Consider the following 5702-nt stretch of genomic DNA (forward strand, 5'->3'; position numbering starts at 1 on the left):
CAGGCTAAGCGCACTGCGCCTGCGCACACTTCTTCCGGGGGGGGGGGGGGGGGGGGAGTGAGCGCGAGCCAGGCTAAACTCACTGCGCCTGCGCACACTTCTTCCGGGGGGGCAGTGAGCGAGAACCAGGCTAAGCTCACTGCGCCTGCGCGCACTTCTTCCGGAGGGAGTGAGCGCGAGCCGGGTTAAACTCACTGCGCCTGCGCACACTTCTTCCGGGGGGGGGGGGCAGTGAGCGAGAACCAGGCTAAGCTCACTGCGCCTGCGCACACTTCTGCCGGGGGGAGTGAGCTCGAGCCAGGCTAAGCTCACTGCGCCTGCGCACACTTCTTCCGGGGGGGGGGGGGGGGGGGGGCGGGGGAGTGAGCGCGAGCCAGGCTAAGCTTACTGCGCCCGCGCGCACTTCTTCCGGGGGGAGTGAGCCCGAGCCAGGCTAAACTCACTGCGCCTGCGCGCACTTCTTCCGGAGGGAGTGAGCACGAGCCAGGCTAAGCTCACTGCGCCTGCGCGCACTTCTTCCGGGGGGAGAGACGGCGAGCCAGGCTAAACTCACTGCGCCTGCGCACACTTCTTCCGGGGGGAGTGAGCGCGAGCCAGGTTAAGCTCACTGCGCTTGCGCGCACTTTTTCCGGGGGGGCGGGGGGAGTGAAAGCGAGGCAGATTAAGCATTTTGCGCCTGCGCGAACGCCTTCCCGAGGGGTGGGGGAGTGACGGCGAGCCAGGGTAAACTCACTGCGCCTGCGCGCACTTCTTCCGTGGGGGGGGAATGAGCCCGAGCTAGGTTAAGCTCACTGCGCTTGCGCGCATTTTTTCCGGGGGGCGGGGGAGAGTGAGCGCAAGCCAGATTAAGCACTTTGCGCCTGCGCGAACGCCTTCCGGGGGAGGGGGGAGTGACGGCGAGCCAGGCTAAACTCACTGCGCCTGCGCGCACTTCTTCCGGGGGGAGTGAGCGCGAGCCAGGTTAAGATCACTGCGCTTGCGCGCACTTTTTCCGGGGGGCGGGGGAGTGAGCGCGAGCCAAATTAAGCACTTTGCGCCTGCGCGAACGCCTTCCCGAGGGGTGGGGGGGGAGTGACGGCGAGCCAGGCTAAACTCACTGCGCCTGCGCGCACTTCTTCCGTGGGGGGGAATGAGCCCGAGCCAGGTTAAGCTCACTGCGCTTGCGCGCACTTTTTCCGGGGGGCGGGGGGGAGTGAGCGCGAGGCAGATTAAGCATTTTGCGCCTGCGCGAACGCCTTCCCGAGGGGTGGGGGAGAGCCGGCGAGCCACAACTCACTGCGCCTGCGCACACTTCTTCCGGGGGGAGTGAGCGCGAGCCAGGTTAAGCTCACTGCGCTTGCGCGCACTTTTTCCGGGGGGCGGGGGGAGTGAGCGCGAGGCAGATTAAGTACTTTGCGCCTGCGCGAACGCCTTCCCGGGGGGGGGAGTAACGGCGAGCCAGGCTAAACTCACTGCGCCTGCGCGCACTTCTTCCGGGGGGAGTGAGCGCGAACCAGGTTAAACTCACTGCGCTTGCGCGCACTTTTTCCGGGGGGCGGGGAGAGTGAGCGCGAGTCAGATTAAGCACTTTGCGCCTGCGCGAACGCCTTCCCGGGGGGGGGGGTGGCGGCTTGCCAGGCTAAGCTCACTGCGCCTGCGCACACTTCTTCGGGGGGGGGGGGAGTGAGCGCGAGCCAGGTTAAGCTCACTGCGCTTGCGCGCACTTTTTCCGCGGGGGGGGAGTGAGCGGGAGCCAGATTAAGCACTTTGCGCCTGCGCGAACGCTTTCCCGGGGGGAAGTAAGCGTGAGCCAGGCTGAGCTCACTGCGCCTGCGCGCACTCGTTCCGGGGAAGACCTCGGGGAGTGAGAGCGAGCCGCGCTAAAGTCACTGCGCCTGCGCGCACTTCTGGAGGAAGGCCTCAGGGACTGATCTCGAGCCAGACTAAAGTTATTGCGCCTGCGCGCACTGCTTTCGGGGAAGGCCTCGCGAAGTGAGCGCGAGCTTACACTTCTATCTTTATAGCATTTATTAAGCGGTTACTATGTGCAAAGCACTGTTCTAAGCGCTGGGGAGGTTACAAGGGGATCAGGTTGTCCCATGGGGGGCTCACAGTCTTAATCCCCATTTTACAGATGAGGTCACTGAGTAAGGCCTGGCGAGTGAGAGCAAGATAGGCGCGCACTTCTTACGGGAGAAGGCCTCGAAGGGTGAGCGCGAGCCAGGCTAAAGTCACTGCGCCTGCGCACACTTCTTCGGCGAGTGAGCGTGAGCCTGGCTAAAGTCACTGCGCCTGCGCACACTTCTTCCGCGGTTGAGCGCGAGCCAGGCTAAAGTCACTGCTCCTGCGCACACTAGTACGGCGAGTGAGCGCGAGCCAAGCTAAAGTCACTGCGCCTGCGCACACTTCTTCGGCGCGTGAGCGCGAGCCAGGCTAAAGTCACTGCGCTTGCGCACACGTCTTCGGCGAGTGAGGCGAGCCAGGCTAAAGTCACTGCGCTTGCGCACACTTGTTCGGCGAGTGAGCGCGAGCCAGGCTAAAGTCACTGCGCTTGCGCACACTTGTTCGGCGAGTGAGCGCGAGCCAGGCTAAAGTCACTGCGCCTGCGCACACATCTCCTGAAGGAAGGCGTCGCTCACTGCGCATGCGCGCACTGTTTCCCAGGCCTTTAGGCGAATTTGGCTCTTAATAATGATAATAATAACAGTGGTGGCATTTATTAAGCGCTTACTACGTGCCAAGCACTGTTCTAAGCGCTGTGGATGTTACAAGGTGATCAGGATGTCCCAAGGGGGGCCCCCTGGCTTCATCCCCATTTTCCAGATGAGGCCACTGAGGCCCACAGAAGTGGAGTGACTTGCCCAAAGTCACCCAGCCGACAAGTGACAGGGCCGGGATTCGAACCCATGACCTCTGACTCCCAAGCCCGGGCTCTTTCCACTGAGCCACGCTGCTTCTCAAGGTCTTTTATTTTAGCGTTTAGAGATGACAAGGAAAGTGGGGAAGAAACAGTCAACGTTCAGGGCCAAGGGGTAGATAATTATAATAATAATAATGGTATTTGTTAAACGCTTACTATGTGCAAAGCACTGTTCTAAGCGCTTGGGGGATACAAGGTGATCAGGTTGTCCCACGTGGGGCTCACAGTCTTCATCCCCACTTTACAGATGAGGGAACTGAGGCACAGAGAAGTGAAGTGGCTTGCCCAAGGTCACCCAGCTGACAAGTGGCGGAGTCAGGATTCGAACCCATGACCTCTGACCCCCCAGCCCGGGCTCTTTCCACTGAGCCCCACTGCTTCAACATCTCCTCCAAGAGGCCTTCCATGATTAAGAAGACTCTTTTAGACTGTGAGCCCACTGTTGGGTAGGGACTGGCTCTATATGTTGCCAACTTGTACTTCCCAAGCGCTTAGTACAGTGCTCTGTGCACAGTAAGCGCTCAATAAATACGATTGATTGATTGATTAAGCCCGGGTACTGGGTTCTAATCCCGGCTCGCCCCTTGTCTGCTGTGTGACATTGGGCAAGTGACTTCTTGGACCTCATCTGCACATGCAACAGTGCTTGGCACATAGCGCTTAACATAGGCCCAGTTTCCCAAAAGGGAAACTGACTTCCCCTCTTGCGTCGTCATGCCGCCGCCGTCACAGCAGTCAAACGGGCTCTGCAGCTGGGAGGTACAGCCGAGTGGGTGCAACCTGAGTTAACGACGGCAATTTCCTTCTCTTCATTGTAGCGAACACCACCCGTCAGCAGAAATCCCGGGATATTTGACTAAGAGAAAAGGTGAGTCGAGCCAAGCGGTGATATGTCATCCCCGTGAGATTCCCCAAGATTCCCGTGAGACTCGTACAGCGGGAAGAAAAATTGCCGGCCAGCATTCCTCGAGTGCGTGACGAGAACGTCCACTGCCATTAGGAAAGATCTCTCGGAAACGTTGCCTGGTGGCAGAGCGGCCCCGTCGACATCGAACGTAAAAGCTAGGTGCCGAGGGCGAGGCGTCACGATCTGGTCCCTCGATCATATTTATTGAACGCTTTCGGTGTGCAGAGCACCTGGGAGAGGACAGTAGAGCAATATAACAGACCCATTCCCTGCCCACCGGGAGGAATGCGGAGTTCTAAAGTTCAAAAATGCAAGTTTATTTCATCTACATAAATGTGGTGCTTTCTCATCCCCTCCGGGAGGCCTTCCCTGATTAATAACCAGCGTGGCTTAGAGGATGGAGCACGGAAGACCTGGGTTCTATTCCCGTCTCCGCCCCTTGTCCGCTGTTTTGACTGGGCAAGTGTTTTCGCTTCTCATCTTAAAATGGGGTTTGACTCGGGAGCCCCTCGTGGGACGTGGACTGTGTCCAACCTGATTCTACCAGATGGATTCTACGGTGCCTGGCACATAGTAAGCGCTTCAGAAATACCATAAAAAAAAAAATCCCTGCTTGTATCCATCTCCACAAGACCTCTGCGCCATCTAAACACTTGAGTGTTTATTTAACAAAGTCCCGAAGTACTTAGGTACAGAGTCTGTTTCTTAAGCCCCGACTCCTCACGTATCCCCTCCTCTCTGTAATTTATTTTTGCGCCTGCCTCCCACACTAGATTGCAAGCTTCTCGAGGGCGGGATAGTCCGCTAATTCTACGACAGCCTGAGGCCCACAATCAGACCACAAATATTGGTATTTGATAGGTGCCGTTCTAAGCGCTGAAGTAGAGCCAAAGCTAATCAGGTTGGACACGGTCCATGTCCCACAATTCCTCCCCGTTTTACAGATGAGGAATTCCCTCCCCTTCATATGCGGCAGACCACCACTCTCGCCTCCTTCAAAGCCTTATTAAAATCACATCTCCTCCGAGAAGCCTTCCCTGACTGAGCCCTCTTTTCCCCTACTCCCTGCCCCTTCTGAATCTCCCTTGGATTTGCACCTTAATTCACCCCGCCCTCAGCCTCTCAGCACTTCCGTACATATCTTATTTACATAATTTATTTTAACATCCGCCCCCCCTCTGGATTGTGACCTTCGTTCATTCAGTCGTATTTATCGAGCGCTTACTGTGTGCAGAGCACTGTACTAAGCGCTTGGGAAGTACAGTTTGGCAGCAGAGACGGTCCCTGCCCAACGACGGACTCACAGTCTAGAAGGGGGAAGACAGACAACGAAACAAGTAGACATCAGTAGCATAAAAATAAATAAATAGAATTATAGATTTATGCACATCGTTAATAAAATAATGTACATCGATGCACAAGTGCTGTGGGGAGGGACGTGGGCCGGGGGTCGACGGCGGGATGGACGGACGGGGATTAGGTGAGCGGCGGAGGAGCGGAGCGGTCAGGGAACTGTCTACCATCTCTTACATAGGGCTCTCCTCGGAAGCGCTCAAAAAAATGATTGATCGATGTGACTTTTGCGTTTGAGGGACTGAGCCGTGAGAAGTCCGAACTTCGGCCCTGTCTCGTCTTTAATTTCCGAGCCCTTGTTCTTTTTTTCCTCCCAGTCCCGTGGCCAGCCCTCCATCCCTACTTTATTCCTAGATGGCGAGGCCTTAGACCCCGTCTAATTCTCATCGCTGTCATTTTTCCCACAGGACACAATAGCCCTGTTAGTCGGTAGCCACGTTCCCCGCCCTCAAAGACTTCCAGTCTGGAGAGGGAGACAGACATTAATAGAAATCAGCGAATTACGGATGCGGACGTAAGCGCCGTGGGGCTGAGAGAGGGTGT

The sequence above is a fragment of the Tachyglossus aculeatus genome, chromosome 23 (assembly GCF_015852505.1).
Source record: "Tachyglossus aculeatus isolate mTacAcu1 chromosome 23, mTacAcu1.pri, whole genome shotgun sequence".
NCBI lineage: Eukaryota > Metazoa > Chordata > Mammalia > Monotremata > Tachyglossidae > Tachyglossus > Tachyglossus aculeatus.